Source organism: Meleagris gallopavo, chromosome Z (genome assembly GCF_000146605.3).
Source record: "Meleagris gallopavo isolate NT-WF06-2002-E0010 breed Aviagen turkey brand Nicholas breeding stock chromosome Z, Turkey_5.1, whole genome shotgun sequence".
NCBI classification, from domain to species: domain Eukaryota; kingdom Metazoa; phylum Chordata; class Aves; order Galliformes; family Phasianidae; genus Meleagris; species Meleagris gallopavo.
This window is the reverse complement of record NC_015041.2, coordinates 24,149,721-24,172,200: the sequence shown is the minus strand read 5'-3', so window position 1 is coordinate 24,172,200 and position 22,480 is coordinate 24,149,721. Positions and strand designations below refer to the sequence as shown.

General features: G+C 39.0%; 1 protein-coding gene and 1 long non-coding RNA gene across 2 annotated transcripts in view; one reads left to right on the top strand and one right to left on the bottom strand.

Annotated features, from left to right (window-relative positions):
• The window catches only part of KANK1 (KN motif and ankyrin repeat domains 1), a 404,522-nt gene that overhangs the window by 226,688 nt on the left and 155,354 nt on the right, over positions 1 to 22,480 (bottom strand). The window lies entirely within an intron of this gene.
• LOC109363952 lies at positions 17,152 to 18,094 on the top strand. Its single transcript, XR_002109872.2, has 3 exons — positions 17,152 to 17,480; positions 17,628 to 17,748; positions 18,003 to 18,094. It is a non-coding gene; the product is annotated as an uncharacterized LOC109363952 (long non-coding RNA).

Here is a 22,480-nt window from a genome sequence, read left to right as displayed (position 1 = left end):
TTTAACCTTTTTTATTTGTAACTTTTCTGTATTTAAGAGTAAATTGCTCAAACTCACAGCCACAAAGTTGTTCTGATTAATTCATCCCACCTTATTCAGTCAATGAGATAGTCTTACAACAGCTAGAGAAGTTCCTGAGAGTCCCTCCATCTAGGTGTTAGTATTTACACCTGTTAAACGTGCTTAACAAATGCCATGGGAAAAATGGTGAGTGATTACCTACAGCTCTGCTATAGAAATGCTGCTCTAACAACTTGTCTGGAAGCTTGGAAACAGAAGCATGTCAAAAGCATACCTTAGCAATGAGTGCTCTGAGTGTAGCAAAGCAGTGAGTCAGGTAAGTGGTGCTCTGATCACAGCCAAGAGAATTTACCAGGACCTTCAAAACTCCTCCCAAAAGATTGTCTCTGCACTCTGCTGCAAAGCTTGCCTATACACGAAGGAGAAAAACAACAATAACTGCATGAGGTAATTCACCAGTGAGCTTGCATGTAGGAATTTGTTGTTCTGCTCTCTCATTCACAAGATGCACCCAACAGTCTGGAGAGCACAGGTTTTTGTTTGTTTTAATTTCTTTATATCTACTGCAAAGGGAACTCAAAACAGTTTTGTACTGAACAAGATGATGGGAAAATGTTTCCAACATTTTTCAGTCTTTGTAGGCTTCTCATGCCTTCTTTGTGTCTAATCTTTCATGCATCTTGCATTGGGAAGTGACTCCGTGGTGGCTATGCACCACTTTTTTTCCCTCATGCATTTCTGGGCATACTGGCTAGACAAGCATACTGGTGTCTTCTGGTCAAACCTACAACCTGGACAGAAGGGATACAAGTTGCAATAATGGGTGCCATGTAAAAGTCATGCCCAGTACTACAAGGATCTGATAGCTAAATCCTTATCAACCAGTAGGTTTTGAAAAACCTAGTTCTCTCTTAACTATGTATTAATACAAGTTGCTCCAACAGTACTATTCCAATACCTATGAATTTGGAGTGTCCTTCTTAAGCCAGGAGACCTTGTCTCAGCACAGTCAACTGTTACGATTTTACTGATGTCAAAGAGCCTGTGAAATTTTGCTGCATTTGACTCCTGCAAGTTAAATTTTTTACATTGCTATAGGGGGACACATCTCTTTTCAGAAGGACTCCATGCAGGTGGAAGATCTTTCCCTGCATTAAGTACTCTGTGAGAGTCAAGGTGACTTTTGTCTCACAGGATCACTCAAAGTATGACCTAAGGCTGCCCATCAGCCTAGTTCCAAATTACTACTGTCTTAAGATACAATGCTAGTATCAATGTAGACTTTTCTTCCCTTATCTTCTACAAACTCCACTATCACAGTAAGACAGTTGAAATGGCTTTTAAACACATCTATAGAGGACAAGGGGTTAGGTTTCCCTTTTATTCACAGTAGCATGCCCTAACAGTAGAAAGTGCTCGTTGACAACAGTGTAAGGCAGTAATCTTGTTTTTAGATTCATTCATCCTTGCCTTCTTCACCACTCCAAGACTTTATACAAGCTTACAGTAGATCTTTAATTAAAACAATTTGCACCACCTAAGATACAAAAGGCTTGCTTCCACTGCCTTCTGAGAAAACAGAAGGTGGTACCAAGCCAGCACTGCAGTTTCCTACCTGGATGATGTTCTCTTGCATGTCAAGAATGATCAGGTTAGCTTCAGTTGCCAGGTTTCCACTGATGAGAGCTTCTTGGTCTAGCTCTGCTTTTGTCCTGCAGAAGAGAGTTCTAATTAGAGCAAGAAGGGAGTTTCACAGATGGTAGATGACCTACTGTCGAAACAAAAGCAAAACACAAATGCGGAATGATCCTTCAAGAGCAAACAATGACAACAGTGTTTGGAGGCATTTCTTAAGAACTACAGCGTCAAACCAAGAGAGCTGATACCGATCTAACCCTAACCCTAACCCTAACCCTAACCCTAACCCTAAATCACTCTGAAAAGACCCACTGCATGGCTGAAGCAGCTTTTTAAGGTATGAGATTTGAGCTGCTCTAAGGCTAAATATAATTTTTCTGTAGCTGGAAGAACACTCTTATAAACACACATCTGAGTGAGTTCAAAATCTGTAGTTGTTCTGCTGTGTTTGTTTCCCTTCGCAGCGGAATCACACCCAAAAAGAAAACCAGAGAAGTAAAGAGCCATCTTTTTGGGCACAACTGCTTAATTCTGGGGAGTGACAGGAAAGAAAGTAAGAGCAGTAGCACAGTTATTAACTACAATAATTCAAAGTAACGAAAAAAAGAAGGGCCTGCCAAAAGGCTGGTGCTATAATCAAACCATGGATTGCTAACTATGAGTAAGAGCAGAACAAATTAGGCAAATGACATAGCCTTCTGAACCATTTCCAACAACCACTAGGCTAGCACATAAACCATGCTGACTGGGTCCTTTCTGACACCAAACTTAGCTTGTAACTGCAGCTTGTCACCATCTCGTAACACGCTGGCTTCAAGGAGATGCAGGCTAAGTGGCAACATTAGCAAAGTTTTTGTGCCATGTATGTGACCTGCAAACACCTTACTTACAGGACATACACTGTAGAAATCCATAAAGGATCTCTAAAGGATCTCACATACCACAGTGATGAACACAGGGTAAAACATAAAGGCCTTGACAACATGCAGAGTTTTACTAGAGGATTTAATTTAAATTTTAATTAAATTTATATTTAACAGTAATGTAGAGCTGCTGCATGAGGGCTGGTTTACTCTGACTTCAGTGAAACTGAGAGGAAGCAAGCTGATTTCAAGGCAAAGTAAGAACATCCACACAGGATCTGCACCTCTCCCAACCTGGACAGAGGTCAGAAGGATTATTCTTTTAAAGTTCAGATAAATATCAAATTAATAGTCTTTGTTTTCAAAAAAAGTATGTGATGATCACAGCTGCATGCTAGGTGGCAACAACACAGTTGCTGAGCTGATCACAAACCAGTGTTCTCAGTTCAAACTCGCACATGCTGAAGGATACTGGGGAACTCACAGCAGCTGAACTGGTGAGAACACACAGCGGCCTGTGTGTCAGACAGACAAAATTCAAGCAAGTATCCGTGGACAACGATCTATGCATGGTCACAGTAGAGAAAGACAACTTAAATGCTTACAGAAGAGTACCATGTATCATATGAAAATGCTATCCATAGCACAAATCTTTCTTGAAATTACCATTTCCCACAAATCTAGACATTTACTTGTCTTCTCCTATATAGTGCACAAAAGGTGAAATGTATTGATATATCATAACTTACAGCCTGCAACAAGAAATTGTTCACTACAGAATCACCTTCCCATAGCTAACATGTCAAATCCAGCCAAACATATCTAATGTGGAAAACTTACACCACAGTACTGTACACAGCAAAATGTGATAGCAACACCAAAGCAAGTGTCATGGCAAGCCTCACTGGAATATATGATGCATGTACCAATGACTAGTGTTTCTCACTTTGATAATCAAATGGAATAAATGTAGATAACTAAACATCTCATTCAAGTATTTGTGATCTCTGTTATGTCACAGCAACAGTTGGATATTTCTGGTACATACACATTTTCTATTTCTTTTCTAATAACAGAGGAGGAAAAGGATTGACACTGCTGATTTTGTACTAAAACCATCCTAGGAGAAAGATCATAACATTAAAAAAAAAAAAAAAGAACAGCTTGGTTCTAGTAAAAGCAATAACTTTATTAAATGACTTACTTATCTTGTCTCTCATTTGCCTGCCGCCAATGAGTCTGCTCCTTTCTCCACCTCAGGTTTTCATTTAGTCCTGCTGACCTGTCATTGCCTGAAAGTGCAACATATATTACTGAGATTAAAGCACAGGGGCACACAAAAGGACAGGACTCCACTATTTTTCATCTAAGATTTTCTGAACATCAGCTTACTTGATTTCTTCTAAGTCCAAAGCATAAAAATTCAATTTATTAAATGAAACAAATCTTTTGATATTAACAATTTATTCTCACTGATAATTTTGTCATTTGTCGTGGCTTTTGATTAGAAACTAACAATTTCTCAGAATTCATTAAAATCTCTTACTTGGCTTCGTATTCTTCATCTCAGTTATACATTGCATAATTGAAACAATATTTTTAACCACAACAAAACAGAAAAAGCCTACAAGGGAAAGGACTGTGGGAGAGAAAGATAGAGATGAGAACTGGGAGTATGCATAAAGCCCAACAAACACATTTACATCTAAAAGCTTTCAATATCCTCTCAAAAGTGACAGGGGAAAGGTGCTATGAAGTACCAGCTGGTATTCTGCAGCGCTTCATCATTTCTCCTCTGGCTCCTTCACCTCTCAGCAAAGCCTCTTCTAATCTGGCTTTAACGTCTCTGGACTTCTGGAGTGCTTGGTTGCTAACTTTATCTGAGCTTTGTTTGCCCTGAAAGTAAAGTCAAAGCAATCAACACCAATGCCTCCAGCTTTGAGCACAAGTCCAGATTATATCACCCAAACCTTAGACAACAGGAGAGACTGAGAGAGCAGACAGAAAGCAATAAATATCATTAACTAACATACAAATGCTTCTTAAAGGTTCCAGATGAGGAAAGGTAGCATATGTACTGTTCATAAAAAATAGTGATGTAGCTCAGTGCTGTAGAGAGAGAAACTAAACTGCACAGAGGTTATTTCAGACAAGCTCTATCAGAGAGAGTCCTGATGTCCAGACCTAACCCTTAAATAAAGTGTCACCACCAGGACCTTGCTTTGAAACAGGTAGGGTATAAGGAGAATAGCTCCAGTAATGACAGCACCAATTATTTACATTCAGTCATAACTGAAAAACATTAGTAAACTGGATTTGAGTATATACTGAGTATATATTCCCCACCCAAAATAGCTGTGAAACCCTCAAGACATGGGAAAATAATACATTTCAAACCAACTTCATAAGATGTCCTCAAAAGTTTTGCCTGCATTTTGCTTGAAGGCTGGTCTCAGTCATTTTGAATTAGTATGTCTGTTTGTAGCATAGATTAGACAAGAGCTAATTTAACACTTGTCAATAACAAGGTTCCTCTGGACAGCCAGAAAGAAAAAAAAACAACAAAGCATGACAACAAAACCAGGGCATGTTTCACTTACCTTGTATTCAAAGCACGAAACACAAACAAAAAGAAGGTCTAAGATCCTGTTTAGCTGCATGGATGGAAGGTCTGCAATCCATTTCTGTATTAGATTCTGATCAGCATTTTTCATGATCCAGAGGAAACAGATCAGAAGGTTGCGAGTAGTATCAGGACCTAATGTGGCACTCTGTCTGTAGGACTGAACACAGATAAGGTAAAAGTTAGCTGAAAGATAAAAGAATAGAGAGGACATTCAAGTGAAGTAATGTTACTTAAATTTCAGTGGAGTCAAATCTCATGGTAGAGTTTCTGTAAGTTTAACCTCTTCCAGGTTACAGTGATTTTATTTTTGTCACTCTAGGAATGTATGTGACACTAGCTATATGTTTATGAAAAAAGAAGGAAGCACAGAACCACTGTTTGTTAGTTGCCTGTAATTTAAATTCGTTACGATAATTTAAGAAAATATTCTATAACTGATTGCTCCCCTTTTGCCAGTTGTATCAGCCAAATTGCATGGAAAATAAAAACAATAATAAGGAAAGAGATATAGGGGGAAGAAGATGATCTTGAATCTTAAGTCCATGGATTTAGGTGACACTGGCAAAGGGAGGTGGTAGGGGAGTTACAGCAGCACTTGCTGATCTGGAAGCTGGGTGTGCAGATGGCAACAGGAACACTGGAGAAAAAGTGGAATCACTTCTGGTGAGGAGGCAATTAGAAGATTAGAAGATTAAAGGAGAAGATGACAGTAGGAATATGAGGCATTCTTCTGGGGCTAGCAGAAACAAGAAAGCAATTTCTTGTGCATGCAGTTATTAGTCACAAGAAAGGATATGAAGGAGAAAACAAAGATAAAAATGTATGCAAGAAAGGAATCTGACAAAACCCTGGACATACCAAGGACGTCAAAGATGTTCCAGAGCTCCTGAGGTTGAACTGATTCCCTGCAATCGCAAGTGCCACGTTTTGACTGATTGCACCTGCAGACTCCTGTTCTTCTTCTGGGTTTCCTGTGCGCCCCTTTCCACTGCGGGCATCTGAAACTAGATTTAGAACATCCCATTGGGACCTAATCAGCAATTGAGTTGTTGCTGCTCACATTTCACAGTCTTCCACTGAGCAGTTATCTAACAAAATGATTGGCACCTCCAAGTTTATTTTTATTGAACAGCAGAAATTATAGCAATGGCAAGACGGTTTGGAATCATCCGTAAAAACTGTCAAATTGTTCAAATAGATATGGAGAAAGGAGCTGTGCCCAGCAACCTCCAGGTATTTATGGAAGCTGAATTAAAAGCAAAGGCAGTAGCAAACATGAGGTTGGCTCTGAAGTTCAAGGCTAAGCCAGAACTTCACAACACTTAGAAAGAAATGTCCACTCTCAGTCAATTCCAGGTGAAATGATCAACATGAAAGCCATGCATGGGCCTGGGGAAATTTGGCAAGCAATTTAAGGCTGACAGAGCCACTGCTGCCTTCAAATTAATGGACAATTTTAGTTTTAGGCATCTGTTTGCTTCTACTCGGCGCTAGTTCTTGAGATCAATTTCAGTGAATCAGCCAGTTCATAAAAGCTTTGTAAAAATCTCATTAGATTCTGAGCGTCCATTTGTGCTTTCCAAGATGTAGTTTTCAGAGAAACTGACTGATGAGCCAATCCCTGAGTGTTCAGAACATGGTCAGTGACCTCAGATACTGCAGATATTTAAAAAAAAACTCTTTAAAAACTAGCCATACTGGTAGACCTGGACTTCTTTAGTCTGTGGCATAAGGATAATAGTTACATTAGAAGAATGTGGTGAGATTTACTTATATTATATGCAATAAATGTTTTCATGCTATTAGACTGAAAGAGCTCAATAATACATTCCTAATACTAAGTTTTTGTCCAGATATCAAAATGAAAAATATTTTCAGAACCAGGGACAAACGTATATTCTTCAAAGATTGTACTTTTTTTTCTGTAGTCTTTAATTTTTTAAATTAAAGTAAAATGCAATTTTCCAAGTAGCAAAGATTTATTATTTCTCATATAAAAGGTAAAATTGCTATTTTCAGCAGTTTCATACAAACACATTTATAGGAAAAAAAAATATAAAAATCAACAGCTTAGTTTAAAAAGGCTTAATAACAGAGAATGAAGTTTAAAGTTATAGTAGGTGATAGAAATTTATTTTCTGAGTGATTATTACATTCACCTGAGATGAATTCTGACAACTTCAGTGTCATGTTAACAGTCCTGAGTAGCAATAGAGAAATATAGAAAGAATACAATCCAATTTCTTTAATTGTAATGTAACACAATGCCCATGTCATTCTTGTTTTCTTCCTCACTGTCTGTTAAGCCTATCTGTATCTTAGTTTTTCTTTCAAGATTGCTTTTTTTTTTTTTACAAGATTCCACAGATATACCACTGGGTCTATCATTTGTAAGTAAGGACACTAGATTTTTTCCCTTCTTTAAAAAATCCAGTTATCTGGAAATAAAGAAATACTGTGCCTTGCTAGACTGTGGCAGAATTTCAGTACTTAAGGCAAATTCTTTAAGTCAAATTGTTTAGACAAGTTACTCTAAGGCTGAAAAAGACAAAGGATAAAGGTCTTACTTGTAAAGTCATGGAGCTGTGGCAGTGAATCCAAAATTATACCAACCAATGGGAGGTAGAGAGCAGCAATTTTAATCTTCATCTCTTTTTTGGAACAACGTGGGTCTAGGTCATGGGAACTCAGCAGGCTAAGGATAGCACTGACTGCTTTTCTTTGCACCTTACTAATCCTGTTAACACAAAAAACTGCCATGAGCTCCAATAATGGGTCATGCACAAATTATTTATAGATCAAAGATATAAGAAACAATGTGGACATGGGAGAAGGAAATTAATACACCAATAGTCATTAGACAGTGTCTTCCACTCACAGCAGAGATCCATGTTCCCTGCAAAAGACTGCTCTCTTACATGGCCATAGCATGAATCAACAAGCATCCATGAAAAAATCAGTATGGCAAAGAAAGATGCTTAAAAAAAAGCATCACATTCTGTACAGAGTTAGGCTAAACTCTTAGGCTAAAAAACGGTGCTTTAGAGAGAAGAGCGATTAAAATTTTGAGCTGTGATCTCTATTTAGCCAACGCTACTGCAGCAAATAGTACTCTTTTACTCAGTAACACCAACATACTGCAATAAAGCCGTTTCAGATTGACTCGTTGAAAAAGATTGCAAAGACCATTCTTTTGCTTCCCTTTTCTTCAGAATCAGTCTACATCACAACTCAGTGTGATTGGCATGTTTCAACATCCACTATACTTTTATATCAACTTTCATGAAGATTCATGCAGAAGTAATTCCTTATGGAGGCAACACCGAAGAAGCCTTGCAGGACTCTTAGACTCTGGGCCAAAGACAGAAAATGTTCTTTTTGATAACTCCAGCCAACAATGTCATGATACAAAGTGATTTTGGTTACATTTAGGGGAAACAGGATTTATCCTAGAGTTAAACTATGACCATATCAACAGTTCATTACTGTTGACATGGTCTCATTCTAAAATCTGCAGATTTGGATACTCACCCCTCACAGTCTGCATCCAGTGCTGCTGCCAATTCTGTAAAGAGTAACCCAGTCAGAAAGTGCTGCTGACGGTACTCTGATGAGAGGTCAAACATGCCAGCAATTTTCTGGTCCTGGAAGCTGGAGCAGGAGCTAGAGTTCTGCCGAAGAATAGGATGTAAAAAAAGTAAAAGGATGACTGGTGAAACAAACGTTCTTAAAGATGTTGTAAGGACAATCTAAGTGGATAACAAAGTACCCTTACCAGAGGAAACCTTATTTCAGGCATTGAAAGAAGTCTGGAGGAAAACATCAGTGTGTGAAATAAAAAGCATCAATTTTCAAATGAATTGCGTTTTAGGAGGCAACCTCATCCTTTCCATTCTGTCCAAACAATTCATTTAATGTTATTTGAGATGTAAAATTCCTACCCTGTATCATCAGTTTGGATAGGAGACAAAGCCAGAATTTTCCCCATGTTTAGAATTCTGCGTCGTTCTTATTGTTGCAAAGCTGATGAGGTTGTCCCTCGTAGAAGGGGGACTTTGGGCATCAAAAGTGCTGCATTGTTAAGCTCCTATAATGTCTACCATGGAGGTAAGGTGAGGAAGGGTGTATGAACAGTGTTTCCTTTCGCTCTGGAAAATTTTGGCTGAGCTTGCTGGCAGCTGGCATAATTTAAAGCAGCCTTCAAACTGCTGTAACTTAGGGCTATGGCTGATATACAGCTAGGCCAGGAATGGAAAGTTGCTGCTTCTTAGCTTCTCCAATCATAGGTGCCACAGGTCATCTGGAATGTTTTTGTACCTTGATCTGGTGAACATAACTCTTACACTCTACTCCTCAGTGAAGCTACTGGGGTTTATAAGTCTGAAATTTGCTTTTAATTTATATTGTTCAATATTCTCTCCCAATATTTGTGTCATGAAGTAATAGTCCCAAAACCCAAACACATGAAGTAGTAGTATGCCATACTGTGAAAGGTATCTTCCAGCATACTGTTTCAAATGAAGCCTACATCTCTGAGTTGCCCTATATTTTACACTGACCTACCTTAACCTGCTCCCATTTAAAACTTGAGCAGAAGGAACTTTGTTTCTGAAAAGTAACAGTGAGGTGCAGAGCATCCACTTAAGTGAATTTGGCTTCTCTCCACGAATTCCAAAAGATGTATTCGAAAGGCCACATTTCTTATTGAAAATCTAACATTACCTGCATAGCACTCTTGCAGACAGATCAGAATTACTGCAAGGGTGGTCAGTGACTGTATTAAATCATGCAAGGGCTTCAACAACCTTATTTAATTGCTGCAGTTGCACTTCACATGTTACTCCTAAAGAAGAAGAGTTGGTGTTCCTTCAAGGAAGGAATGATCAAAATGGTGCCTGCCCAGCTCTGTCCTGCTATAACCAGCTGGAAGATTTCTGTCTCCCCACATAAGAGCGGAGGAGTTCTATTTCTAGCTCTTTGAAATCTAGTGTGAGAGTTAAACAGAACTATTGTGAAAACCTGATTATGGGACGTTCACACTTTGCTTTCAAGACCAAGAAAAGTTCTAAGAAAATATTAATTACAATTATTGACCTGTCAGAACCCTTGAGGTATGTGATGTAGCAGATCTTAGCATACAACTAATTCTTTGGCACTTTTCAAGTGTCACTTGAAAAGGGAACTATGAATCTGAATTGCTCCATTGGAATTTTGGTTCAAAATTCACTTTGAATTTTGAACATTTGAACATTTCAAAGTTCATTTGAAATTCATGGTTAAAAAGCAACAAATTTTGAATTGCTCAGAGAAACTACAGGCAAAGTAATAGCATCAACTGGGCCACTGGGGAGGAGAGGATCCCAAGAATAGAACACTGATATTTGAAACGGAAAGAGTGATAGTCCTGCTCTGAAGAATGCTATATTCAACAGAAATATATCATTCAGGATATTGAAAATTCCAGTGGTTTTGTCACTAACTCATATAGTTATAGCATTTTCATCTACTTGAGAACTTCAGCTAGAAGGCAAAAGCACTGAAAGTTTGCTGTGTGCTGCCATATGCCATAGCTCTCCAATATACACACTGATACTGAAATATGAAATATTAGCAACTGTGTGCCTATTGCATGCCTGTAAATCAACTCCGTACCTTCAAAGCCATGTTCTTTTTAGATTTCTTATGTCTGCATGAACAACTGTTTTCTTTTTACATGTTTCTAGAGGGGTCTACTGAAGCATTACTGAAGTATGCTTGTGGTACGTTAAGCTTTAACTTGTGTAGGTTCAGTTTTGCAGTAGTGGTCCTTTAAGTGTTTATTGTTTTGCCCCTTTTCTCCCTGATGTAGTGATGGCTCATTAACTCTAACCAAAGCAGCCAAATACAGAGCAACAGAAGTCTTTCTCTACACACATTCTCCAGGTGAAGACCACCTAATACTGGCTGATGGATGCCTACCTGTGAGGACAAAGAGGGTGAAGGAGATGCTGGACTAGAGGCTGAGGTCATGAAGAAGAGGTTTAGATTCAGGTAATGTTCATGGCTGCAGAGAATTCTCAGGAACTCCAGTCTCATGGAAATCAGGGTGGAAAGAGAATTCAGCTTGTTTGAGAGCTAGAGAAACAAATGAAAGTAAGTGCCTTGTTACTGGTATTTGCTATTTAAATTATCATGCAGTGAAATATTCTGTATCCTGTTTCTTGAAATAGAATCAGTCAATTTTAAAAATATAGCCAAATATCCGAGCATGCCTTAAAATGGTCCCTGGTTCCCTATACCTAGCTGTTTTCCATCCATTAGTTGCTCTCTGTTTGGCAGTGGTGGTGTCTTTTTTTCCTCTACAGCTCACTTGCTGGCTTCCCAAGAAAGAATCAATACAATACAATATTTTTCCACAATACTGGGATTATAAACAAACAAAACTTTGCTGAGTCTGCGGCAAATTCACTGAAAGTCAGGTTAGTGAACACAGAACCAGTAGTCTTGTGATCTCCCTTCACAATAACACTGACATTAACATTAATAGGGTTTTGCACATAATATAGGAAACGATGGTAGCAGACACCTTGAATTCTCCTATCTATCATTAGCTGACAGCTTTGCTTGTTGGCAGAAAAGCCGCAACAGGCACTCACAAGAAAGCTTTCCATCTTGAATATAACAATTATTTCATACTAGCGCCTTGCAAACGTGATTTATTTTTAATTTTTGGAGACTTGTAAAGTAATAAGACAAAGGTGGATCATTTTGATCAAACATCCCAAATCTAAATACTGCCTATAACAGCAGTATTTTGGTGAGAGTGCAAAAGCTCTTTAATCTGTGATGTGCAGACTTTGGGGATCCAAAGGCTGATGCTAAGAGACATAAAAAAGAAAGGCAAGAAAAATGGCTCAATGGATACTCTGCAGTGCAGTGTAAGGTATGGCATTTCTAAAAGAATCCTAACCTCCACTCAAATTATTTTCTGCAGACCACAGATCAAAAGAGGTGTAAAGTCTCGTATACATACAGAGGGAAATTTAGGATATTTACCTTACTCTTTAATACAATTCAGAGGATCTCAATGGATAAATGAATCAAAGAGAACAGAATACAAGACTGGCCATGCGCCCAATACAATCCCAATCATGCATAATGCCTACCTGATTACAGTAATGTTTGATGAGATTAAACACAAATCCTCGGTCCATTAAAGAAAGAAGATCATACAGGAAAAATGCCAGGCTGATGTTAATTTTTTCTGCTTGTTCACTTTCCTTAAAACAAACAAACAAATAAATAAATCAAAATGGGAAGGGGGGTAAAATTGCACTTAAAATTCATAAAACTTATGTTAAGATGGAAAACTTCTTAGTATCACTTAGAATAAAAAAATAGCGTAGGGGACAGTTTCCAGAAACATTGTGGAACAGAGAGGACAAGACTGTTTAACTTCTCTAATTTACATGATCTTGTTAAAATTATGTGTATTATTTCAACAGTTACTGCTTTTGGAGAATAAATGGAACAGGAGAATGACCAAGCTTATCTTTGCAAATCTTTGTGTAGGTAACAACTGTAATCAAATTTGAGAGCTTTTCTGAACTTCCTATGGGCTCCAAACTTTTCTATGCCCCTTTCCCCTGTCCTCCATTTGTTTTTCAATTGAACTTCTAACACTACTGAAAATTGTTTAGGCATTCAACATAAAATACTGTTTTCAGATATTAGTAAAAATCTGCCCTAGCTCTGTTGATGGAATGCCAAGTGTTTCATTTACAAATTTCACATCTAAAACTGATAGGAAAAAAATATCAGTATGACAAATCTATGGGCAACTAAACTCCTTTGTATTTACAAGTGGTCTGACTACTAGAGACACACAAAGAACTCCAAGTATCCTCTAAAGTAAGGCTATTTCAGACATACCAAATCAAATAATAACAGCTTGACAACATCATGTACTTGACCAAGAAGAATTTGTGGAGGTGCCTGAGGGGTCTGCACACCCCTCAGAGCTCTATGGTGAGTTCGCTCAAGACAAGGGAGATGATTAATTAAAAACGCTATTGGTGGCTCTAGCAAGTGAGAGCAGGTGTGCAATACCTCAGGGTATTTATGACTTGATTTTTCATTTTTCAACCTTTTTGTTGCTATTGCCATTCAAGAATATATTCATACACATACAGAATATAGAATCCATATAGAATCTATGATCTAGAATTTACATAGCAAAGTAATTTTCTACTGTGTTGGAAAAAAAAACCAACCAGCTTTCCACCAGCTTACAGAGTAGTCTACAGTAAGCCAGTAGCTGCAGAACCTCAGGACAATCTAACATGCTCAACCAGGTATTGAAACATACAGAATATTACTTTGTGGATTTAAAACGTAGACAGGTGTCACATGCTGATGTTCTGTACAACTAGTCAATGACTTAAATTCTGAAAACACTGCAGCAGAATTTTCACGCATAGTTAGACTCTCCCTACTCACTCCATCAAAATTGAAGTGAATTAACAGCCCATAAAAACTTGTGCATTATTCATGAAGAAAGCATAAGATATTACTCTCTTAGCAAAACCTACAGATCATTTTTAATGTAGCATATTTTAATGTAGCATATTTTTATCACACAAATCATTGATGTGAAGATTTCTATGGAAATGTTTTCTGTGCATGTGGATATCACAGAAGCATCTTTTCTTCATCAAAGGATGAAGAAAAAGATGAAGCTTCAGAAAAAACTTTTTGGTTGACAGTAATGGTGACTTCTGCCATTTCTTGTCCTCAGTTGCTGGTTGTGGCTCTTCACCAGTTTCAGTTCCCTGATACAACAGCTAGCCACAGGTGGAGAACTGGACTAAGATCCATGCTGGCTAAGCAGTGATGGGGCAGGTCAGCTCTCCAGCCCAGCTACCCTGTGACAGAACACAGTGCTCTGCATGTACAGTGCCTCTGGCAGACCTGGGGTATGGAAATAAGCTGGCTGCAACAGCACAGGTGCAGACACATAAACTGCCTTTATTTTATGTTCTGAGGAGTAGCAAAAGTGACATCAGTTAACTGAATTGATGTTGAAATATAAATTACATTTCATAATATTTTCAGCTTTATAATCAATTTTGCCAATGAAACTTGTTAAAATATACCAGGAGAAAGAATTACATATGGTTTAGGGTTTATCTCTTGTCTTTGAGTTTCATGTGGCCAGTGTGTCTTTAGAGAGATTGGGATTAAATATCTCATGGTTGGGTTTTGCAGGAAGAAAACTGCCTTCATATTGCAGTCAGGGAAGTCAAATGTGGGGGAAAATGCTGTGCAGTAGGAATGAGTGTAATAGGAAAAGTAGATTAAAGGAATATGCTACACATGGATGCAGCTTGATGCCCTAGCCAACCTGGCATAAGGCAACACAGCTACTGAAAGACAAGAGTTCAGTCTTTCCTATCTCAGAGAAAGGGAATTCCCTCCCACACATGCCTCCCTCTGAATAAAAACAAACTTTCTGCTAAGAGGGCACAGGACCGTCCCTTGCAGTCACAGCTCTCGCTTATGATCTCTGCAACACTATAGCCGCAGTTTTAGTCTAATTCCAGTGATGATCCTGAAAGTACAATGGAATTAAATAAAGCTCGGTGTGATGTAGTGTGAACAGCGAGAATCCACAGTGCTTTTTTTTCATGCTTTTACCTTCTGGGGTTTGACTAGCAGTGCAGCAATCTCAGAAGTAACCACGTTAACTATAGTGGTAATATCATCTTTGAAACGGTCAGAGAACCGGCTTCTTCGTACATTGTCTTGCTTCTCTATACTGTGAACATACTGAGCCATACTCTTTATCTGCAAAGCAATAAAGAAAAAAGAGAAAAATATAACAAAGTGGAGGTAAAACTCTTCTCTGTGTTAGTCCATGGAATAAGAGTTTCCACCTGTTTTTCCCTCAACACAGTCACTCTCATCTTTCTCAGAGACCCTTGATAAATCCTACCTTTATTGGCAAGGACACCAGAGAGCCTAGGGCCTGAACACAGATAGTCCTGTTCATGTTCATACTGTGGCTCAGATCACCCTCACCCTGCCCCTGCTGCTTGTAGCTTCTGTTCTTTGTGATGACAGTCAGGGGAGGATATTTCTGGAATTAATTCCTACTCCTTGATCTCTTGTGTTGCATACCTGCTTCCAGTGGAAACCAGTATGTGAACAAAACTTGCAGTGACATCAGTCACCTCAGGGCTCTGTGACACTGACCTTGGGTAGCCTTGCTACTGCACATATGTTATTAACAAAGTGAAAGAAATAGGAGCAGAAAAGGAGGGAAGGGATGTCACTTTGACATCTGTCACCCAGACTTCTGCAAGCTGTGGACTACCGCACAGATAGTTGGTGTGGGATTTAACTGTCACAGGCTCTCAGTAAGGAATGGGGGTGAATATAGAGAATTCTTCAATTGTGCTTCCATTATCTGGAACTTATCACAGTGGGGTTAGTTAGCTGAAGACATTATAGTCCAACTAAATCAGTGCCTGCATTTCACCATCCACTTGCTACAAAACATCACTGATAAATCTTACCAGGAGCTCAAAGAAGAACCAGGCATATTTGAAGACAGCCTCTCTCACCATACCCGTGCTGACCACCATCTGCAGTGCCAGCTCCTCATGGAAATGCTACGTAATAAACAGAGAGTGATCAGAAATGGTCTTTCACCCAATTCGTCTTTCATTTTCAATCAATTCCCAGCACTTGCACCTTTAACAGTCCCCATAATGGAGAGTAAGCAGCTAGACAGGAACACCCGGACATCTGACAAAAATGACACATAAGGAATAGCACTACGGGCTCTAGGACTCATTCTGCTGTGAATCCAGACATCTGAGCTGGAAAATGTCTTTTGTCTATCCTCAGATTATTGGCTGTGTGCCTGACAGTGAACAGTCACACGCTCCTCCTGAGAGCTTCTGCTTAGCATGTTTGTGTTTTTGAGAGAACATACAAGATTATTTCTGTGCTGGGAGAGAAGGCCACAACAACAATCACAGCGAAGTTTGCACAGAGGTGTGTAGTGAAAGACCATACTCTTTGCAGTGATGTGCAACCACAAGACTCCTAGTCCCAGTGACCTAAACTTTGAGAAAACTCAAATCTGGACTAAGCACGTATTGTAATACCTATTCTCTGTTCCTAATACAAACAATAAAGCCAGTGAAATCTCTAAGCCTATTTACATTCAATAGGACACGTAAATCTAGCCAAGATTTAGATTGGGTATAAACCCCTATTTTTTTTTGGCCTAATTCAAATCAATAAACAGAAATAAGAAAGAAGTGCCTCTTAACTGCAACATAGATTCTAGACTGCCCACTGTAGATTTTCTCCCCGTTTCTTCATCCAAAGCTTCCTCAATGCCAAGCACAAGATACAGCTCTGGAAGAGTTAGCTATCTGCTGTGATATGTTTTATGCTATTAAAAAGCTGTTTGGGAACGCAGACTCAGAATAAGGAGGAATTAATTGATTCTACATGCTACAAAAAAGGGAAAAGTAAAATATTCCTTACAGAAGAAGTATATCTGAATGCAATTTACTGCAACATGTAAAGGCAGGTATCCAGAGCAAAACAGCAGTGAAAAAACATAGAGGTCTTAGTACCCTGAGAAAGAGAGCAAAGGGAGGATACAGACAGGCTGCTACTTGTCTAAATCTGTCCCACAAAAAGAATCTAAAAATTCCAGAACAGAGTCAGAAATCTTTGGGCAATATTTACCCATAGATTTAACATTCCATCACAAACTCCTTGTTCAATAAAACTGGTTATTATTTTGTTCTCCCTCTCCTCCTTTCATGCTAATTACAAGCACTGCTCGTGGAGGCTCCAGATTCTGTTAATCTGTCACTCTCACACTCAGTAGTAAGCTACCTTTTTACTGGATGGTCTTGGGTTTGCACATACACCTGGCGTGTCATTTGTTCCTTCAATGTAAAACGACATCCGACTGGAGCTGTGATCTGCAGGCTGGAAAATGGCCAGAAAAAATACACACACACATTAATGCATAGCCTAAGCTAATTAACAGATTAAAAATCAAATCAGTGTTTTCTTGGAAGGTAGATACAGATGTTCACCTGTATGGGAACTGCTGAATCATGGTCTGAACCTCTGATTGATCCCCTGAGGTGAGCAATGAGTCAGCCTTGGAAGCACAGGTGAAGGCAATTTACCTGTGCTGCTGGAAGGGGTGGAGCCTGGCTGCACCTCTTCTAGATTCATTTAAGAGTTGACTACGAGTGGGGAAGGATCTCTTTCTGGAGATCCTTCCTTCAGAGTTTTGCAGTGAGCCCAGGACAAGGGTAAGCATTCTATCTATTCTCTTTTGTATAATAACCTGCTTAGCCAAACTCCCTGGTATATTCCATAATTATAACATCTGTACGTTCACTGATTATACATCACCCAAGCATTTTTTGTGTGCTCTCCTCTCCGATTCCCTTCCCCAGAGGAGGTCAAAGACCACCTTAATTTGGCAGATGCAGGAGACCACAAATGCCAACGCTGCCATCATGTGACCGATTTTAGCACCACAGCTGTGTTTTGGAAACTAAAATTCATCCTTTCAAGGTAACAGTCATTAGGGTTTATTAGCTAGTTCTATGTCCTAAATTAACTAGGATTATTATTCCTTTCATTAAAAGTGAAACCAATTAAAAGGTAGTGAAATGTCAGTAGTTGCCTAAGCATTGATAAACTAAAAATTTATAGTGTGATAAAGCTGTAATACCACATGTTCTAATATGTACATATTTGAAGAAAAAACAAACAAACAAACAAACTCACCCTGAGATATTTTCTTTTTTCTCTTTTCTTTTTTTTAGGACAGACTACATCAGAAATCCATGAAGATACTAAGTTCAAATCGACATTATTAAAAATTGCTATGGGTGAATATGTATACAAAGAAATCAAATAGACTGGCAAATTCTGTGCACCTTACTAGCTCTGGTTTAATTTAGGAAATTAAACCATCTGATTATTCAATGGGGGGGGGGAAAAAAAAAAACAACAACAAAACCTCAAAATGTTTCTGAAAATAACTTGCTTGGGAAGCAGTATTCCACGTATATAACACTCACAGAAAAAGGAAGGAACACATGGTTCTGAGATGCTGCAGAGATCTGTCTGGATTGCAGCTCACAGCAGCCTCCTTGCACAGGGGCAAAATCCTGCAGCTGTGAGAGGCAGGGCTTCTGAGCACCTGCTGATTTTGCTCCTGCTAAGGTTTTGTTTTCCTCAGTGAGTTGAACTTAGCCATCCTAAAAAGCTCTGAGAAGAGCTCAGGGTGTTGCAGACCAGCAAGTACCCCAGATGCCCCAGCGGGAAACAAAATTCTGCTTCTCAGTTCCTCCTGTCCTATCCTGCAATTTGTTGGTGACAAATGTGGTTCTGGATAACAAAGAGGAAGCTTGTGTTTCACTCTGCAGCTGAGTTTATTATCTGGAAAGACTCTTAAACAGAATCTTCACAGGGCGTCTGTACTGTAGACAATATCAACTCACAGGATTGCTGTTATGTATGTTGCCTAATTGTTATTTTTTTTAAGTTGGAAGTAATTTACCACTAAGCAGGCTCTGTGAATAAAAAAATAGCAATAAAAAGAATGAGAAGGAACCAGAATAAATTATCAATGTATTTTAGAAAATCTATTTCCTTCCCAAGGGTTCTTCATCCCTTTTAGAAAGCAAGCCTGTTCCCACTATAGACAGCGGCAGTCTTTTCTGACACTGATTCTGCAATAGCTAGATCAGCTCCCCCTGAATGCTCCAGGAAATAATGTGAAAAGAACCTAAATCTCAGGATGAACAGGGGACTGGGGCACCTTCAATAAGGAAATCCTTCTGTGGAGTGCCTAAATCTCAAACTTAGTCAGAGATGTTAACTCTTATTTTCTTCACTGAAAAATACATCAGAATTTAGCAAAAAGAATGTAACATGTACATGCCAAATTAGACAAACAGAGAATGTTTCTGGTGATACATACAGTGTATTCACAAGAAGCATGTCCAGCCTTCAAAGAAAAAAACCTGGATTCCTAGATCCAGTTTTGGCTCATACGCTTCTCAGATGCTTGATTTCCCCCTCTTACCTTGGATGACATGATGTTTTTGACCTCTTCATCAGCAGCTGACTGTGTAACCGTGATGTCAGGATTGCTGCAGCTTATCACTCGGCTCTGCAGGAGTTTACTCCCGACGGACACTGCAGAAGTGCGCCCAAATGTGTAATAACGAGACTCCGTCAGAGCAGCACTGCCCCCTGCACCTGCCCACGGGGAGATGTTTGAACTAAGACTGAAGGACATAGTAATATGAGGCAAACATGAGATTCGAGCCAGCTCTGCTCTGTGCTGCACAGCATCAGCAGCATGAAAAGCACAGAGCTTACAAAAATCTCATCACCAACTGCTCTGTTAAATTACACAGGCATTGAATAACAAGGTACAGATGTTTTGGGATTCTGCAGCACATAAGCTGACAATGCGTGCAGCATTGAAAGCCGAGGGCTTTCTCAGCAGTAGCACTGCTGCATTATCTTTTTCTTCCTGCTATCAACTCTTTTTCAATCTGCTGTAGATTAAGATAAGACTAATGTGCTGAAGCAAGTGCTATGTTTGAAAACTACGCAGTCTGAGTACAAGAAGTTCTGATTTGCTCTTTTGAAGGCCAGTTGTCTATGTCTCAGAAGCACCATGATGAGCAGTGTGTATAAAGAGAATTTTTTTGCAATTATTGCAATGATATTACCTAATTTTGGCACTTCTTTCTGGGGGTCTGGCAGGCGAAATACATAGTAGACGTATGATGCCAGGAGGCAGTTCCTCCCGTGCTGATCTTTGCTCAGGTCTTTGCTGTTGTGGAGACTGTTCACTATTGCAACCACAGATTCAAAGGCAAACTGTGAGAAGTTGGCTGTGAAACAAAAGGCAAAAATTAGTCAGCCCTGAAGGAAATAATATATTTAGATCATGGCAATCCTTTTAACAGTAACTAATTTTACATGCTTTAAATCACTCCTTAACAGATTAATAGCTGTAGAAAGCAATAGTTACACAGGGCCAGACACTAAGTCCACATAAACCAAAAACCTATCTTCAACAGACTCACTTTCAACCCAATCACTACTATTTCACCACATGGTGCTATGTAAAAGCAGACCCTTACTGTTCATGACAATTTCTAGCAGCCTTCAGGTACTTCCTAAAAAAATCTGTTTAAAGGGCAATAATATCGATTCTTCTCCAGCTGATAGAAACATACAAGCTACCAGGCTTTTCTTCTAATATTTTAGTGGATGACAAATTTTGGCTACCAAAATTAATTAGGAAATCAGCTTCACCACTGTCTTCAAGTATGCCTTTCTTCCACATTTAACGTAGTTAATGAGCAGTTGACAGCTTCAGTAACAGAAAAACATCAGTGTGCATGACTAAATCCCGTTTCTGGGTCCACCCAATTTTGGCTAAAGATATTTGGGAGGATATAATGCAATCATCAATATCAGCTGTTGAACAGTTATTTAACTGCTGCTTTCCTCAGAAAGCAGTTAAAACACCACCCTGCTTCTGTCTTGTATCTCCAGATAAGTAACTATTAAGATTTAAAGTACTTCTGTAAGGGAGTTTGTGCAGGGAAGAGAAGCACAAACAATTTCATCAAATCTGATTAAACTGTGCAATGAAACTGTGTCCATAGAAGCCCATCTACTTCTGTACTAGCCAAAGAGTAAATGTGGCCCTGGATATCTGGCAAACTTTTCCACATCTCTAGTTTGCTTGCAGTACCAAGGAAAATAAGTAAAGGATCATTAAATACCTGTCTGGCCAGCTATGACCATAGGCTGTACAGCCAGCTGGAAAAGTTTATCTAGTACAAGATGTAAAAATAAAACAAGAGGTTCCAGTCGTGAAGAATTCAAACAGATAATGCTGAGTTTCAGTTCGTGTTCCAGAGTAGCCTCAGTGATCTTCTGGTCCATTAGTCGAATTGGGAAGGTCACTTGACTTTCTAGAGAATGGCACAGAGTGAAGAACTTCTCCAAGTGATTGTCCTGCAAATATGGTGCACTCACAGTTAACAAAGCTGATATAATTTAGCTTGCTACTTGATAAGCAAAGCTTGATTCCCATCTGATGGGGAGAGAAAATACTTATATGCCCCTGGCTTACAGAGGCAGATAGCTCTAGAGATCAATTTCTCAGTCAGTTGCCACAATGTTCTGTTTGTTCCTTTTCAGCTGACTCAGATTCAGATTGTGGTTAAATCAGATTAAAAGCAGAAAAGGTAAAGTCTGCAGTAAATTATACTGTTTATTCTTTCTGATGAAACTCTGAGGTCTAGACCTCACATCAGAGGTCTATAGACTTTTAATTATTATACTTACTAAGGTCTTTTCCAACCTGAGCAATTCTGTGATTCTGTAGTCCCTCTGCAAGTTATGTGCCTTATAAATATGTCCTATTTGTATGTAAAAAGTGTGCTATCAGAATTAACCAGAACAAGATGATGTAGGAGACACTGTGAAATACAGTGGAACAAAATAAAGCTGTTGTGCTTCAGATCCCAGTAAAAGTGGGAAGCCTTCAATTTTCTACTACATTTAAGTAATCAGAATCTTAGATCTCAAAGTTCCCATTCAGCATTAAGTTAGTATCCCTACACATGGATGGCTGAGCTGCCATCTGTGTAGAGTGTTTTGGCAGCCTAGCTGACCCTGGAGGGAGGGGAGATGATGCTGTGCTTTCTTCAGCTGTTGGACACTTTGCCTCAGAGAAGAGAACATGCACACTGCAGAAACTGGCACTACACCCTACCAGTGTTCTTCACATCAGATCTCTGTTGAGCTGAGAGGAAACCAGGCTCCTTACTGTTTGATTTGACTTGCTGCTCAGAGTGCTTATTTGTACACTCATACCAGTGGATTTCATTCACTGAAAATAATCAAGTTCTTTCCACAGCTGTAAGACAGCAGGAACTTTTCATTTGTTTTCAAACCTGTGGGGGCTTAAACATCTCTAGTTCACAAACTTCCTTGGTCAGAATGGGCCATGAATGAAATGAAACTACAGTTGCACGTTGCTTTTGATGCATTACCTGGGTATGAACAGATGAAACAGCTTGCACTTCAATATTGAAAACACCTTTGTGTCCTTCAACCCATTTGATAGGTGGTGTCTGTGATGGAACTTTCTATGGTAGAAAAGAATGACAGGAATCACTGTATTTTAATAATCTAACAGAAAGCCTGTTTACATGCGTCTCTAAGATCCTAATGCTATTCACTTTACTTTAGGCATCTA